Source organism: Rhincodon typus, chromosome 26, assembly GCF_021869965.1.
Source record: "Rhincodon typus isolate 14 chromosome 26, sRhiTyp1.1, whole genome shotgun sequence".
Lineage (NCBI taxonomy): Eukaryota > Metazoa > Chordata > Chondrichthyes > Orectolobiformes > Rhincodontidae > Rhincodon > Rhincodon typus.
In genome coordinates, this window is record NC_063357.1 from 39,901,674 (window position 1) to 39,919,526 (window position 17,853).

The window sequence follows — 17,853 nt, forward strand, 5'->3', positions numbered from 1 at the left end:
AGTAATGGCGTTACGGTAATTAACTGGTCATCATGTATTTGAGATAAATTGTGATAACACAAACACAACTCACCATAAAACAGTGGGGACTGTATCTGAATTCTGATTTAATAAAGGATGCCATAATACCTATCGCAGCATGGACAGGTAGGTTTTCCCACGTCAAGTGACAATTAAACTAACTCACTTTCATTGAGCGCATGTTGATAGTTCTCAATATGACCACCAGTGGTGGTTTTGAGGATTTCCTGAAAATATAAACATAGGCCTGGATCCATCCATGAACACTAAAACATTCTCAGTGACCCTGAATCTTAACTTGCAAAGGACAGTTTCTGCGATCCAACCAGATATTTACACAGAAAATGTTTATAACTGTAATAAATATTTGTTAAATACTAATGTCATGTTGAAATATCATGATCTTTGGGTACAGACACCCAGAGTTTGGAACCTTCAGTATGGATGCAGGCAGAACCTTCACTAATCTAGGTGAAAAAAACTAAAAGGGACAGTCTTACCTTCCAAAAGTGAACCTTCCTGTATGACAGTCCCTTAAGCAGCACGAGCATCGACTAGACGTTATACTTCATTTTATCCTAAAAAAGAATGCATTGGAGAAAAAAGTAGGATTAAATAAAATATATATATAGGATTATATAAGAAAGAAAAACATTTATGCTGGGTACAAGAATCAGTTCAATATCTACATTACTTAGAATACTAAAAGCTAACTAGCTAATGTAAGTTGCAAGTTTAATACTCTTATACTTCTGTTGCAAAGCCATTTTCCAACCAACCTATTGGGAGAAACAATTAGATAGAATTTTAATGCACAGAAACAGAACTTTGGCCCAAATTGCCCAGGCCAATCTTTATGCCAAACCGATACTTCTCCAGCCTTACTAGCATATACTCTACTTCTTTCTCTTCCAAGCTCAGAAATATAGAAACTTAGAGATTTGCAGTAGCGAGTAAGCCAGTGGTCTGTCCAGCAATCATCAGCACTAGTCATCACTTTGGTAATGAGAAAATCCTTTTGGTTAATGAGACACAATTTCCCACGCACAAAGCCACGTTGACCTTCCCTAATCAGTCCTTGCCCTTCCAAATACATGAAAGTCTTGTCCCTCAGGATTCCCTCCAACAACTTGCCCATCATCGATGTCAGGCTCACTGGTCTATAGTCCCCTGGCTTCTCCTTACTACCTTAAATATTGACACTACATTAGCCAACTTCCAGTCTTCTGGCAGCTCACATGTGGCTACAAATATCTCAGCAAGGGGGCCAACAATCATTTTCCTAGCTTCTGCCAAATTCTAGGGTACACCTGATCAGGTCCCGGGGATTTATCCAACTTTATGCTTGTTAAGACATCCAGCACCTCCTCCTCTGTAATATGGGCATTTTTCAAGATGTTGTTATTTATTACCCAAATTCTCTACCTCCTATATCCTTCTCCACAGTAAACATTGATGCAAAATATTCATTTAGTATTTCCCCTATCTCCCTCCACACATTGGCAGCCTTGCTGATCTTTAAGAGGCCCTATTCTCTCCCTAGTTACCCTTTTGTCTTTAAGGTATTTGTAGAATCCCTTTGGATTCTCCTTAACCTCATTTGCCAAAGCTTTTGTTCTCATGGGTTCCTGAGACTTTGGAAATTTTCCACAAAAGGTGGTGGAAGTAGAGTCTGAATATTTTTAAGGCAGAGTAGATTCTTGACCAGCAAGGAACTGAATGGGTGTCAGGGTTAAGGGCAACCATGGAGTAATTAGATCAGCCATGATCTTGTTAAATGGCGGAGCAGGTTCAAGGGGGTCAAGTAGCCTACTCCTGCTCCTAATTCTTATATTTCTATGTTGTGATCAACATTCCCAGAATGACCAAATTTACAAAATGAGGCTATCCCTCCCAAAACAAGTAAGAAATAAGATTCCACTCATTGTACCAAACACAGTGAATGCTGGAGAAACTCAGCAGGTCTGGAAGAATTGGTGGAGGGAGGAACAGAGTTAATGCTTTGAGTCCAGTATGACTTCTTCAGAACTGTTCGTTCTAGAGACTTACTTCAGTTTTGAAAGCTAGAAAAGTCATTGTAACAGGATAAATTCCATTATAATATTGATGTTCATGCTTCTTTAGGGGAAAAAGTTGAATTTTGAAACTCCAGGTGACATTTTGCTCACTGTAACTGTCTCCCTAAGAGCATGTAGGCAGATTCAACAGAATCAGCACCAATGGCAAACCCAGGACCAGCAGCAGACTGTCACAGAAACTGAGCAGCATCCAGCTAAAGGAGAGGTGACAGCTCATAGCCCCTTAGGATGTGTGGGGTCCACAGAACACCCAGAGTTTTTTGGCCCCTACTCCATTTCCTGGGGATGAGCAAAGTGCAGTGCTAGCCAGGCTCCATATGTCCCAGGACACTGTGACGGACATTTAGCAAATACTAGAACAGAACATGTGGGATGCAGGATCGGGAGGCCTTTCTCTCCTGGTGGCTGTGAAGGAGATAGCTGCTTTGAACTTCTATTTGACTGTCTCCTTCCAGGAGCCAGTGGGTGGGCTGAGTGGGATCTCTCAGTCATGCTCCCAAAATTCATTAGGACAAAGATTATACCATCCATGTGGGGTCGCAATGGTTCATTTTATTCCCACATGACAAAGTTAGTGCACAGCCCAGGCAGTAGGAGCCAGGAACAGGCATCCCTCAGACCCAGGTTCTTGCTGACTGCACACATATGGCACTAAGAGGGCCATATCAAAATACTGGGGAATTCATCATTAGAAAGGTTTTCAATTAGATTAATATTCAGATGATCTGTGATCACTGCTCCCACTTCCGAGAGGTGTGTGCCCACTACCCTGGCAGCAGCCTAACAGCTTGGAAATCAGCAACAATACAGGACAAATATCCAACAGCCATTGCTGTGCAATTTACTATGATGATAAAGTAAAGCTTTCAAACTTTCTACCACACTACTGTTTTTGTAAATATTTGGATTTTCAGATCAAGTTATTGTCAATTCAGTTTGCAGCTACAGTTTTATAATGACAGTCAGCCAACATTTAAACAATGTCATAACATTCAGATAGTATTTGTTGACATATTTAAGTAACTAAAACAGAGGTAATTCCAACAGCAAAATACACTTGTTTAGTGCCAGTTCTACTGAAGTATGTCAGCTGGCAGGCAGCACCAAATACTCTATTCTGCCAATTCCTTCTTACCTTCCAAAACATGCATACGATACATAATAACTATAATGCATACTCTAACAATTACAAAATATAACTGCTGAATTACAAAGTTACATCCTGATAAATACATAAAATGACTTTGCCAAGAAATATTTTACTTGAACTACAGTTAATTTAAAACTGCAGATAAAGGTTCCCCTGAGCCTTTTGTGAGCTTTCCCTGTAAATAACTGGAAGGATTCAGTAATAATGCCAGCACATAAATTCTACTGAGGATGCTTGGGTTCTGCCAAAACCACTCAGCTCAAGACATCAGTTCAGACTTGCTTTAAAAAAATGACGTAAATAAAGTATTGCATTTCCTTAATGCCTTTTGTAATCTCATAACATCCCAAAGCACTTTATAGCCAGTTAAGTAGTTTGATGCATAGCAAATTCAGTAGCCAATTTGTACACAGCAGAATCTCACAAACAGCAATGGGATTAGTAACCAAAACGTGATGCAGGGACGTTGTTCTTAGGATAAATATGACAAAGGGAAGAACAGTCCTCTGTTTCTTCAAATAACATAACAGGATCTTTAACATCCATCTGATAGGTCAGAGACCTATTTAATGTCTCATCTGAGAGATGGACCTTCAGCTAGTGAAGCACTTTAACAGGAGCATGACCAGCGCTAAATTTTTAATTATCGATAGCTTGGCTAACAGCAAGGGCAGGAAGTTCCAGCAATCTGAAGCTGAACTGAATTAGCCAAAGTAACAGTGACATTGTGACGATAAGATCAGGGCAAAAACTGAGCACTCTGCAATGAGTGGATTGACTTTTGACAACTCAAAGCTAGTCCACCAGTCAGGAGTGTGATGTAATACCTTCCAATCGTCTAGATGAGTCCAGTTCCAGTAATATTTGACAAGCTTGCCACAATCCAGTTCAAAATAGTCCCTTTAATTGGCAGCCCATCCACATTTTAAAACATTCACTCCATCCACAGTAAATGCAGTGACAGCCAACAATTCCCCTCAAAGGCACAGATTATTCTTACTTAGAAATTTATCACTTTTCCTTCACTCTCACTGCTTCAAAAATAGGAACATTCTCTTTAACATCGCTGTGTGTTTATCTAGATTGCTGTTGTTCAAGAAGTTAGCTCATTGGCTTCCCAACAACTTCTTGGGAAGGGCATTAAATGCTTGTCCTGCCATTTGTGCTCACATCCCATGAATTTTTTTTTTTTTTAAGAATGTCATCCTAAACTGGAACAACACAAACAAACCTAACATTTCGGTGCTCCACCACTGAATTAGCCCTCAATCAATGTAACCGAAGGATGCATTACAAAATTAATACAGCGAAATCACCGAGCTTAATTCAGACGGACATTAGAAGTAGGACCAGGAGTAGGCCACACGACTCCTAAAGCTTGCCTCACCATTCAGTAAGATCATAGCTGATCTGCTTATTGCTGCCTACTCCCCCAATGAGGTTTCACCCGCTTGCTTATCAAGAATCTAAATACCACTCTCTTACAAATATTCAAGGACTCTGCTTCCACCACCTTTTCAGGAAAGGAGTGTCAAAGACTCACAACTCTCTATGAAGATTCTTTTTCCTCACCTCTGTCCTAAATGGTTGGTCTCTCGTTTTTATATAGTGACCCATACTTTAAGGAGTTTTCACAAGATTCTGTCAAGACCTCCTTGGGTCTTAATATTTCAATCAAGTTACCTCTTGCCCTTAGTCATAGAGATCTTTGCAAAAGAAAAATGCCCTTCAGCCCATCAAGTCTGCAGCAGTTAAAAACAACCACCTAAATATTGTAATCCCATTTTCCAGCATTTGGTAGATAGCCTTAAACAGTTTGGCATCGCAAGTGCACATCTAAATGCTTTTTAAGTTGTATGAGGGTTTCTGCCTTCACAACCCTTATAGACAGTGAGTTCCAATTTTCACACCTTCCTCTGGTGAAAAAGCTTTTCCTCACATTCCTTTTAAAGAAAACCACCCCAGTATGTCCAATCTCTTCCTAGCCCAGGCAGCATCACGGTAAATCTCTTCTGCACCCTCTCCACTATCACGTCCCTTCTATAATTTGGATTCCAGAACTGCACACAATATTTCAGCTGTGGCCTAACTAACTTTTTACGGTCTGGCCTAACCTCCTTGCTCTTAATCTCTATGCCTTGGTTAATAAGGGCAAGTGTCCCAGCTACATTCTTAACCACTTCATCCACCTGTTCTAAGATAACAAGGTGTACAGCTGGATGAACACAGCAGGCCAAGCAGCATCATAGGAGCAGGAAGGCTGACGTGAAGGGTCTAGGCCCGAAACGTCAGCCTTCCTGCTCCTGTGATGCTGCTTGGCCTACTGTGTTCATCCAGCTCTACACCTTGTTATCTCAGATTTTCCAGCATCAGCAGTTCCTACTATCTCTCATCCACCTGTTCTGCTACCTTAAGGGACATGCACACCAAGGTCCCTCTAATCCTCGGTGCCTCCCATGGTCCTACTGTTCATCATTTATTTTCTTGACTTATAGAGTCATAGAGCCAGGCAGCACAGAAACAGATCCTTTGGTCTAACTCAACTTGTTTGTCCTACTCAAGTGCATCACCTCACACTTATCCGGATTGAATTCCATTTGCCACTGATCAGCTCATCTGATCAGCAGTCTACATCCTCGTGCAAATTTTTGCCAATTCGTTTCACTGATCGATATCCTTCTGTAGACCCTCATGTCCGCTTCACAATTTACTTCCCTCTAATCTTTGAGTCATTAGCAAATTTAGCAACCATACACTCAATCCCATAAATTCAATTTAAGTAAATGATAAAAAGTTGAGCCAAGGCACTAATGCCTGTGGCACATCATTCATTATACCTTGCCAAGCAGAAAGTCACCCATTAATGCCTACTCTTTCTTTCCTAATAGCTGGTCTTTGTGTCCTTCTACGTCTATATGTTATCCTCAACACCATCAGCTTTTATCTTTTGTAGTAACCTTTGATGTGGCATCTATACAATATGGCACTCTTTCATCCAATCCAGGTGGATTAGCCATGGGAAATGCAGGTTTAGAGAGACAGGGTAGGCGGGTGGGTCTGGGTGGGATGCTCTTTGGAGGGTCAGTGTGGACTCGATGGGCCGAATGGCCTTCTTTCACACTGTAGGGATTCTATGATTCTGTCTGATTAAGAGGTGTGGACAATTGCAAGACAGTTGGGAAAATAGGGTGAGAATGGAAATATCAGATGAAATTTCTGATTTTCTCCTCAAATTTCAGTGAAGACTTCTGAATCTTGGTAACGAACAGCGACCTCACTATTTACCTGCATTTGCACCTCAGTGATAGTTAACCCTGCCTCCTTTCCATGCAGCTCCCCTGCTGTTGTCCTTGAGAAATTAGACGTAATGGCCAATATAAAGTCAGAGCAGCTCCCTGGCACAAAAGCTCTTCACTTGCTTCTCTTGGCCTTAATTCAAATGCACACCATGACTACCTCCCTGAATATCCAATGGACACAATCCTGTCCATCCCATTAATGTGGGCTGAACAACTAGCCAAACCACATCATCATGGCTGCTTTCAGAAGAACTCACTCACCACTTCAGCCCATCAGGACAGCACAATGGTGCTCGCGGATACTTAAGCCTTATATGCTTCTGCCAGGTCACTTTGAGACACACACATACATATACATTCCTCTTAGCCCGCATTCTTAGTGCTCACTCACTTGCATAGTTAATCAACTGAAAAGGCCTCTACTTCATCAATGCCTAACAGATCCGTGTCAAAAGATGTCTGTTTCTGGAGGTGTGCCCTAGCATATCCTGGAAGCTGCCATGATGCGTACATACTGGAGAAGTCTCAGGTTGCTGTATCCTTCCAAAGTCCTTAGGCAATCCTGGGAAGGCTGTTGGGAGACAAGGGCTAGCCCCTCCAAATTGGTTGATGACACTGTTAACAAAACTCTCAACTGATGCAGAATAGCACAATGCTCTACATGTTTCCATCAGGGCCATAATGCAGGAAGCCTTGGGAATTCTTAAGATAAGGTTCTGATACCTGTACAGCTTTGCAAAATAATACAGAAAGGATATGCTGCATCATAACTAGAGCAATGAAAGAGGGATGTCCTAGATGCAGGCAAAATGGGGAAGTTACAGCCATGCTCTGTGATTTATATTTTATTTATCTATTTGTGGGATGTGGGCATCATGGCTGGTCAGCATTTATTGCCCATCCCTAGTTGCCCTTGAGAAGGTGGTGGTGAGCTGCCTTCTTGAACTACTGAAAGTTCACGTGCTGTGTGCAGACCCACAATGCCATTAGGGAGGGAATTCCAGGATTTTGACCCAGCGACAGTGAAGGAACAGTGACACATTTCCAAGTCAGGATGGTGAATGGCTTGGAAGGGAACTTGAAAGTGGTGATGTTCCCATGATTCTACTGCCATTGCCTTCGAGATGGAAGTGGTCGTGGGTTTGGAAGGTGTTGTCTGAGGATCTTTGGTGAATTTCTGCATTGCATCTTGTAGATAGTATACACTGCTGCTACTGAGTGCCGTTGGAGGGAGTGGATGCTTGTAGATGTCGTGCCAATCAATCAGGCTGCCTGGATCGTGTCAAGCTTCTTGACTCTTGCTGGGGCTGCACTCATCCAGACAATGGACAGCATTCTAATACACTCCCGACTTGTGACTTGTAGATGGTGGACAGGCTTTGGGGAGTCAGGAGGTGAGTTACTCACCACCACTAGCCTGTGACCTGCTCTTGTAGCCAGTGTGTTTATATGATGAGTCCAGTTGAGTTTCTGATCAATGATAACTACCAGAATGTTGATAATGAGGAACTCAGTGATTGTAACACCATTGCATGTCAAGGGGCAGTGGTTACGGGGAGGATGACATTGACCTGCAGGGACATGCAACAGCTGCACCATTGAGCTCAAGAGGCTAAACAGAACCTAATAGAGACCGACTTCCAAAAAGAATGAACCAGGTCTGGACTTCCTGGAGATTGGAGATGTGAATTTCTTATCACAAGTCTTCCAACCATAAATGACAGTGCATTCCCTCATAAGCTGAAATACAGAATATAACATTGCCTACAGAATTGTATGGAATCTTACATTCTATCCTCTCACTCATTGGTTGGGTGTAAGTCCAGATGAGCTATGCAGTGCAGTCACTACTACAGTTCCTGTATATTGCTTTTAATCTCAGTGTTATCTACATTAGAGTGCATTACCTTCGCTACCATCATGATGGTTCAAGGATCCCTGACATCTGACACTATCTCCAATCAATGGGTCCTTTGCTCGTGAGAAATGAGCAATGTATGCTCATTACTTCTTCTATCCTTGGGATGTGTTTGCGCATGGTTCTCCTGAATGTGGGTGCCTACTGGCACCAAGCTGTCTCTGAGAGACGAAGTGGTACTGGAGTGAGGTTGAAAGCCTTGATCCTCCTCTAGCCTTGCCACAATGATGAGCGCCAATGGCTATTGTAAAGTAGCACAAGTCTGTGCACATATCCAGCAGACCCTGAGTATGCTGGACTTGGCTGTTCATGGTGGTAGACAGTCTATCCACGGATACAGCTAGACAACCCAAGCTAAAGCAAACATAGCACTGACTCCCAACATTTGATCTAGTTTCTAGGCTGTCTCTGACAAAACTGCTTTGGGTCCATTTGGATACAAAACTGGCACGAAGGAAGAAGACAGATGGTGGTAGTAGAGGGTTGTTTTTCAGACTGGAGACCTGTGGCTAGCAGTGTGCCACAGGGATCGGTGCCACATCCACTGCTCTTCATCATTTATTAAATGATTTGGATGTGAACAAAAGAGGTATGGTTAGTAAGTCTGCATCAAAATTGGAGGTGTAGTGGACAGTGAGGAAGGTTATTCAGAGTACAACAGGACCTTGATCAGTTAGGCCAATGGGCCGAGAAGTGGTAGATGGAGTTTAATTTGGATAAATGTGAGGTGCTGCATTTTGGAAAGGCAAGTCAGGGCAGGACTTATACACTTAATGGTAAGGTCCTGGGGGGTGTTGCTGAACAAAGAGACCTTGGAGTGCAGGTTCACAGTTCTTTGAAAGTGGAGTCGCAGGTAGATAGGATAGTGAGGGCGGCGTTTGGTACGCTTGCCTTTACTGGTCAGTGTGTTGAGTATAGGAGTTGGGAGGTCATGTTGCGGCTGTAGGATGAAACTTGAAAGGGTTCAGAAAAGATTTACAAGGATGTTTCCAGGGTTGGAGGATTTGAGCTATGGTGAGTGGCTGAATAGGCTGGGGCTATTTTCCCTGGAGTGAGGAGATTGAGGCGTGACATTGTAGAGGTTTATGAAATCATGAGGAGAATGGATAGAGTGAATAGCCAAGGTCTTTTCCCCAGGATGCTGCAGTCCAAAACAGGAGGGCATAAGTTTAAGGTGAGAGGGGAAAGATTTAAAAGGGACATAAGGAGTAACTTTTTCACGCAAAGGGTGGTGCGTGTATGGAATGAGCTGCCAGAGGAAGTGAAGGAGGCTGGTACGATTACAACATCTAAAAGGCATGTGGATGGATATTTGAATAGGTGGGGTTTAAAGGGATACGGGCCAAATGCTGGCAAATGGGACAAAATTAATCTAGGATACCTGGTCAGAATGAACGAGTTGGGCCGAATGGTCTGTCTCCATGCTGTACAACTCTCTGACTCTATGCTTGCTATTGCTGAGCCTCCCTATGAATTTTCATGAAGTCACTAATGGCTGAGACTCACTTTCTGCCTCGGGCTGAGCCAGTGCGTGGTGTCCTCCGAGTGCCAGAGACCTTTCTTGACCACCTACAGACATGTGAGGATGATGGGTCAGTGCAATACGCTGATATCTGCTACTTTACTCTGACTTGAACCTCGGCACTTATCACCCACCAATGCTTATGCTCTGACAATTCTCTGCTGCATGTAACACCTCCCCTCACTCATTCTCAATACCTCCAATATACCCATAGCGCATGCTCTCTGCCTGCTTCCACACTCTCTCAGAACACCTCAACAGCCTTCCTCCACATTCACCAACACTAACAGCCATGTCACCCACTTGGATCTTACTCAATTGGACTGTTTATTTCATTACAGAGTAGGACATCCCATAACAAGGCACAGCAAAGTTGGTCAGGCATTGGGTTGCAGAATATCTGTGTCCTCACCCCCTCCAAGGAAAGTATTCTTGCCCTGGTGGGAGGAGATAGAAATTGCTCCTGTGAGGTATGAAGACATCCATCATCATCCCACTGCAACAGTCACATTAACCAACCATGATTAAGCAAAGGCTACAACACCTTCTGCTTCTTTATGTCTTACAGGTAGACCCAACACCCCCACCCCCAAAAAAACCAGCTCATTTCCCACAGAGGTGAGTTTCTTGATCTCCCTGGATGATATTGCAGATATATTGGAAGGATTATCATCTGCACTGCCTCCTGGATCTCCCAGCAGTACATATGAGGAAATCTCAGTGGGCTCTATAAGGGCACCTAGTGAATTCCACACGCCAACAGCTCCACACATGGGTGAGAGAGAAATGCCACTGGCGTTCCACTGGGTGAGGGTTGCTGGAGACCAGACATTTGCTGAGTCCCCTGCAGTCTCAAGAATGACAGACTTTGCCCAAGTGCATAAGAAACAGCAGCAGTACCAGGCAAGCATACAGGACTCACTGGCCTTCATTGTTGAGAAGCTGGAAAGATCAGCCAGTCTAGTGATGCACAGCCTCTAATCAACCAGACTCTGCAGCAGTCCTGTGACTGCCTGCCTTCATGCACAGGTTGGTAGATGCCAGGGATAGACAGACCCAGCATCCACAGGAGCTGCTAGACAGTCAACAAAACTTGATTCCATTGCCCCACACATTGGTCCTCAGCTCAGAGGGCACAGCAAGAACGAGATGGGGAGCCTTGACCCTAGTCCATTTCCTCTCAGGGAAACAGGGTGGTGCCATAAGGTATCCAGCTGATGGAGGAACCACGCACCAGCCGCTCTACAATCTCTATTCAGCACACTGCTGAGATTGCCAAGACTTCCATTTCTCAGCCTGCCTGCCCGCCCAGCCCCATCCAACTCTGAGACATTCCAGCCAAGGACGGTCAATTTGTCTCTGACAAGATGACCCTCAGCTACCTCGCCCATCCAAATATAAAGCTTAACCAAACTTCCAGGTACAGGGCCAACAGGTTCTACAATGGAACAGGCTGCCTCCACTCCATGTGCAGAACAGGGGAGCTTAGTGTCACAGCAGGAGAGTGGGAGCAAACTCCATAAATTTCTAGGAAACTCAAACATTTTGTGCAGTATATGATGTGATATAAATAGTTTTTCTTTGGCATACAATGTCATCTACAGATATTTTTTTCCAACAATGTCATGGTAAAAGTTTAGTTTTCAAGCAATGTTAGTTCAATAGTTATCACATTTGATAAACTCTACCGTTTCACTGTTCGTGTGGTTGTCTCTGTATCCATTTTGCCCGCAGACGCTTCATAGCACCATTAACGAAGCACAATGGTTGAAGTGCATGATAAGCCTTGAATACATGACATGGAAGCAGGGTTAGCAATGTGCATGCATGGCATTAGCTCACTGCTACAACTTGGTCTCTCCCACCCACTGCCTACTGCTCAGCTGACTATGTGTGCAGGAGTGTGTAGAGCTGTGTACAGGGAAGTGTAACCAGGGCAGTCATTGCTGTAGGATGGCCAAGGAGTAGAGATCCTGTGTGTCCATGTTGGTAAGATTACATGTGTTGAAGGACAACTTTGCTCCCCTGTGAAGGCCCAGTGATTGTTTGCAGATGCAGGCGCCTCCCTCATACATCAACTCAATCACTCAACCCATTGTGAGTGCCTTCACAGTTATTCTCCTCAACATTGTGCTCCATCCATATAGCTTCATGACGGGAGCAACAGGGAGTGGTCCTTTGCCAGTGGTTTTTAGCTTTAGTGCTAACATGCCACTGAGACTCCCAACATCACAATCTCCTTTCTCAGTGTCCATTGTGTCAATCCTACAGATTTCACACGTCCTGATCATCACTCAGGGACGTACATGGAATTCCAACTACCCACCTGCCACCCCTGCCCCCAACTTCCTCACACCTGTGATTAGAGGCAATGGGATGACCGTAGCCCACCCTCTTGACTGACTTGACCTGCCAGCGATAGCGCTCACCTATCTACACACCTAGCTGGTGGATACACAAGTCCCCAGCTGTGACGGTCCCTCCCCCTCTCCACTGGATTGGCTCTTATTGAATCAAATGACTGACTGTGACCCGCTTCCTACAGCACGAAGGCACAGTCCCTGGGCGCAACCCTGTCCAGAAGCCTCACTTTGGCTGAATCCCTAATTCAGGATCAGAGATTAGAGATTGCCCTTGACTAACCATGCTGGGACCCCTGTCCCCACGGACTTCGCTGCAAACTGCTCCTCACAACTTTCTGATATGTTGCACTGCTTGCTGCAGATGCTGTGCATTTGGCAAAAATGCTGAGGCAATGTGGTGCTAGATTGACATGCCAACACTAATATAAGGCAAGATGTAAGGCTCTTTTGGTGCAGAGATAGTGTCACTAACTCAAGACGAGGAGGCCCGGGTTAAAGTCCTGCCTGCTGCAGAATTGTGTAATAACATCTTTGAGCTGATTAATTAGAAAATATCTGCAGGACAAGATGTATGTGCCCTTGACTGAGGATGGTTGCACAGCACGGCCACCTACCTGGCACTGCGATAATGCAATGCATGGCACAACAAGGGATGGCAAGGCATTGCATGCTGCAGGCATTCTGGGCGGCACCAGGGGAATGTGAGACAGCATGGGAGCAGCCGTAGTAGACAGCCTGGTAAAAGTTGTGTAATGGGTTCCATGCACTGCTGGCTGTCAGCGTACCCTCCCTGACCAGTCTGTCCTTACAGGACACATTGCCAGTACACTGGAGGACGCCAGGATGCTGGTGATGCCTCCCTGAAAGTGGAGTGTCAATGTCCATGGTGGAAGGATATGTCCGGCTGGTGCTGGTGGGTTTTGCACTGCTCCACAGTTTGTCTGGGGGCAAGATGGAGCAACCCGCCAAGAACTTGCTCTGGTTTCCAAGTTAAGCTTTCCCAACAGCTACTTTGTACAGCGAGTTTAACAAGATTGCAACCCATTATAAGTTTCACTGTTAAAAAGTTGTTTACCAAGCAATGCTGACTGTTAATTGAGAGCTCACCAATAACTAGCAAGAATCTTGCCACAGCAGTTCAGAAAAGTAAACAAGACGCAGCAAGATTATCTCAATGCCCAAATATCTCACCTGGTTCTCACCACTCAGTGCCTAGTAAGATTCCATCCATTGAACGGAAATGATGCATGCAAAGCAAGAGCTGCAGTCTATGACCCATAGTGAGAGATGTGTAAAATGGCACAGTCTGACTGAATATTGGTGGGCCCGTGAGTGTGACGGAGCAGAGAGAAAATAGTGTCACTCACTTTAGCAGAGGACAGAAGGTCATTAACCTTCTTATGCATTGCTGGTGATTTCTTTTCACCTTGGAGATGGCATTGACCCAGTTGGCTATCACCATCCAGGCTGTATCTGGTGGCATGGTCTCCTTTGCCACCTGGGGGAAAAAGCATGCCCCTTCAGTGAATCTCCCATTGGAGAAACAGGATGCAAACTTGCCACTCTGAGTCATTTGTTCAGCTCCAGCACAGCAGAACCACAGAGTAAGGAGCAGCTCCCGGCTCTCAGGGTCTGGAGGTGTTGTGGAGTTGGGCTTTAAATATAGTGATATGAATGTTGCAAATTCCCAACAGTGCAGACTACTTCTTGTAGTTTATCTTTTATTATTTTTGCAACTTCTAGCCTTTTCTACTGATGACTCGTTCTGTCCCTTCTCGTCAATGCATGTTTATCATTTCCCACATTAAGACCTTTGCATCTTGCTTTCTCTCTACTCTTTGATTTAACATATCTTTCCAAATTTGATCTCTTGCCCCAACTAATAGTCTGAAATACTTTGTACTTTCCTGGTCACGCAGCTCACTAGAACAATGGCCCTAACATGCTTTAGGTGGAAACGATCCCAACAGTATAGTCCTCTCTGTCTCAGTACTAGTTCCAGAGTCCTACAATTCATATCCCACTTCTACTACACCACCACTACTACACCAATCTTTGAGCCACACATTAATCTCACTAAACTTTCTTGCCCTATGCCAATTTTCATGAGTCTAAAGTAATGATTCTTTGTGGTTCTGCTTTTTAATTTGACGTCCAAATCAACAAGATGTCCCAGCTCTGCAACCTCTACCATAATGAAGAGCAAGAGTTGAACCTTGACCTGCAAGTTCACTTCCAAGTCACGTCTCATCGGTAACTTGAACATATTTTTGCAATTCCTTCATCTCTGCAGGAGCAACACCCTGGAAACCCTACTTAATTCCGACATGAAAACAGCATTACTAAAGGGCTGTAATGATTCAAAACAGATCCACAAATATTCTGTCAAAGACAGTGAAACTAGATAATAAATATGATCTTCCACACATCCTGAAAACAGTTCTTTTCAAATGAAGGACAAAGTAAGGGACTTGCAAATAAGAGGGATGCTGATGTCAGATCAAATGATAACTGGTGCTGGTGACAAGGCTGACATTCTCTTCATCCTGGGCCAGTTGAATTCATTACTTTGATCCATAGCCCTGGTTATATCTAACACATTTTTGTGGCAACATGTTCAGGAATGACAGAAAATAGGAATGGAAGGAAAGAAAAGAGAGCAGTAGAGAAACCTTGTAAAGAAATTGTGCTATATGCAAAATGAAATACTGAAACAAATGTGCATATCTCATTCAAAGAGAATAAATAATGAAAAGCATCATAATATTTCATTCATTCATTTCACTCATCATAACAGAGTCACAAACCAGCTCACATGTCAGGACTCTTTCTATGAAAACAATACTAATTAGCTTACTCCAAATGGGCTTTCTAAGCATTTCTCTTTCTGAGGCAAGACTGGCATTAAAATAAATAGTTACAAGAGTCATTGGTATGCTAAGCAGGAATGTCATAATGCTGCAGTTAAATATGTTCTTTTGCCAACAGGATTAGGGTAGATTAAAAAGAGCTTTACCCTGCATCTAACCTGTGCTATATCCAACACAGAACCACCTGATACAAAAAGTGAGTGTGAAGTGCAGAAATATTTTCTAATCAGAAGAAATAAGCACCTTTTCATTGGATGGGAGAGAGATAGATAGGAATTACTGCAATCAACCTTATAGTGTCTGGACAGCACATAAATTTTTCTAGCAGCACTTCAGGAAGAAGATGCTTTCTGTCCTCTCAATCAAATGACAATTGAGTAAAATTTAATCTGAAATAAATTCAAGCCACTTATCTACTCCTACACTCCTGAGAATGAGCTACATCTCTGAAACATATAGTAATATGGATTTACTAAGACTGCAGTAATTCTCAATGATGGTGAAGTGATACGCCAGACAGGAGTCACACATTTATGGTGATCACCATCTGAAGCCGCCACCATATTCACCAAAATACAAATGTAGCAAAATACCAAGTGGGGTCATTTAGGATTAACACATGTTCAATTAAACCTGACTTTTGGTTGCCCATGAGAAGTTTGATAAGAAAATCCTAGCAGAAGCAGAACACACTCACACAGATGCATACATCTTGGAGAAAAGTAGACCCAGGATAACCAGATAAACTGTTCAACATACCTTTTCCCAACCATAACCGGTACATCTGATAATTCTTGCATATTAACTTCCATTTTCTCTGACATAGGAACTATTGTTTGCTCATTCTGTGCTACTGATATTGTTAGTCCCAGACACCTGCAGCAATGATTAACTACACACTGATCTAAATATTGCTACTGACAGTTTTATGAATCTTCTGTTTAATAGCAGAACAGATTCCAAGTTTAAGGAGAAAGTTACTGATTAATATAGTGGAAACAAGATTTAAAATCTATTTAAATGAGATTTAGCATTTGCAGAAGGTAGAAGACAACCGAACAAAAGGCTGGATTCAATGGTTCAATGGATTGATTTATCCACCTTGAAGAAATCTATATTCCTCCAACTGAAGACATTAATGTACTTTTTTTTATATTTGATCTTTAGGTGCAACTATCATTGGCAAGGCCAGTATTTACTGCCAACTCAAGCTGTCATTGAATAGTTAGTGATGAGCCACCTGCTTGGACCCCTGCTGTCCACATGGTTTATGTACACCCACATCGCTATTAGGGAAGGAGTTCCAGGATTTTGGCCCAGTGACAGTGGAAGAAAAGCTTAACTGTCCCAAGACAGGATATTATGTGACTTGCAGTGGGGTGGCATTCCCTTGCACCTTCTGCATTTGTTCTTCTTCACAGAGGTTGTGGGTTTGGAAGATGCTGCCTTCGAAATCTTGGCAAGTTGCTGTAATCCATTGATGTGCCAGTGATGGGGTAGTGAATATTTAAAGGCATGGATGGGGTGACAATCAAATAGACTGTTTCACATTAGAAAACAACATTGAGACCATCAAATTAAAAATTAATTGCTGCATTAGTTTACTGTTGATCATGAGCAAAATTATGGAACCTGTCATCAACAGTGCTATCAAGTAACAGTTACAGAGCAACAAAATGCTCATCACTTGCTCAATGTGGGTTCTGACAAAGTTACTTGGCTCTTGACCTCACTGCAACATTTATCTAAACTTGGACAAATCAGCTATCTAAACATGAGGCACAAGTGACTACCCACGGCAAAAAAGCAGCATTTGACCATCTGTGTCATCAATGAGACCTAGCAAAACTGAAATTAATGGGAATCAGGGAGAATTCTCCATTGGCTAGAGTCATACTGGACACAAAGGAAGATGACCATTATTAGAGGCCAATAATCTCAACCCCAGAGCATAAATGTAAGTGTTCCTCATGGATGTAGAGCTAGGTCCAACCATCTTCAACTGTTTCATCAATATTCTCCCTCCATCATAATGAGGTCAGAAATAAGGATGTGGCTGAGAATCGCAGAGTATTCTTAAATCCTCATATATTGAAACAGTCAGTAATTTATGCAGCAAGAGCTGGAGAGCACTCGGGTTTAGCTGATAATTGGCAGGAAACGTTCACCCCAAACAAATTCCAGGCAATGACTATCTCTGAAAAGAGAGAATCCAGCCATTCCTGTTTCACTTTCAATGGCATATTCTCAATCATACTGTAAAAGGGCAGGCGACTGTAGCTTAACTGTCAATCAGCCTTTAAGCAGACTTTTTTTTTCAGTATGTGCTTTTTCCTGATGCTGAAAAAAATCTTTCCACCTGCCCAATAATCCAAATCTCCCAATACAATGCCTCCCTCTCACAGTCATAAACCTATATCTTTATATCAAAGTTCTCTCAACTCAAGAATTGGTCCTCTGTCTTGAATTGTCCCTCTTACTACTTCCAAAAAGCAATGCTATATTGCACAGCTTAACAATTTAAGACTATAAGAAATAGGTACAGGACTAGAGATAACAAGGTGTAGAGTTGGATGAACACAGCAGGCCAAGAGATGCCCAAAAAAAGCGTCCCAACAGCCCAAGTACTGCT

The 17,853-nt window shown here is 43.0% G+C and overlaps 1 long non-coding RNA gene across 3 annotated transcripts in view; it reads right to left on the reverse strand.

Moving 5' to 3' along the window:
• The window catches only part of LOC125486176, a 238,423-nt gene that overhangs the window by 10,748 nt on the left and 209,822 nt on the right, over positions 1–17,853 (reverse strand). For all 3 annotated transcript variants that reach the window (XR_007264861.1, XR_007264863.1, XR_007264862.1), the window contains one exon: positions 522–599. This is a non-coding gene — a long non-coding RNA (uncharacterized LOC125486176). The remainder of the gene's footprint in view (positions 1–521; positions 600–17,853) is intronic.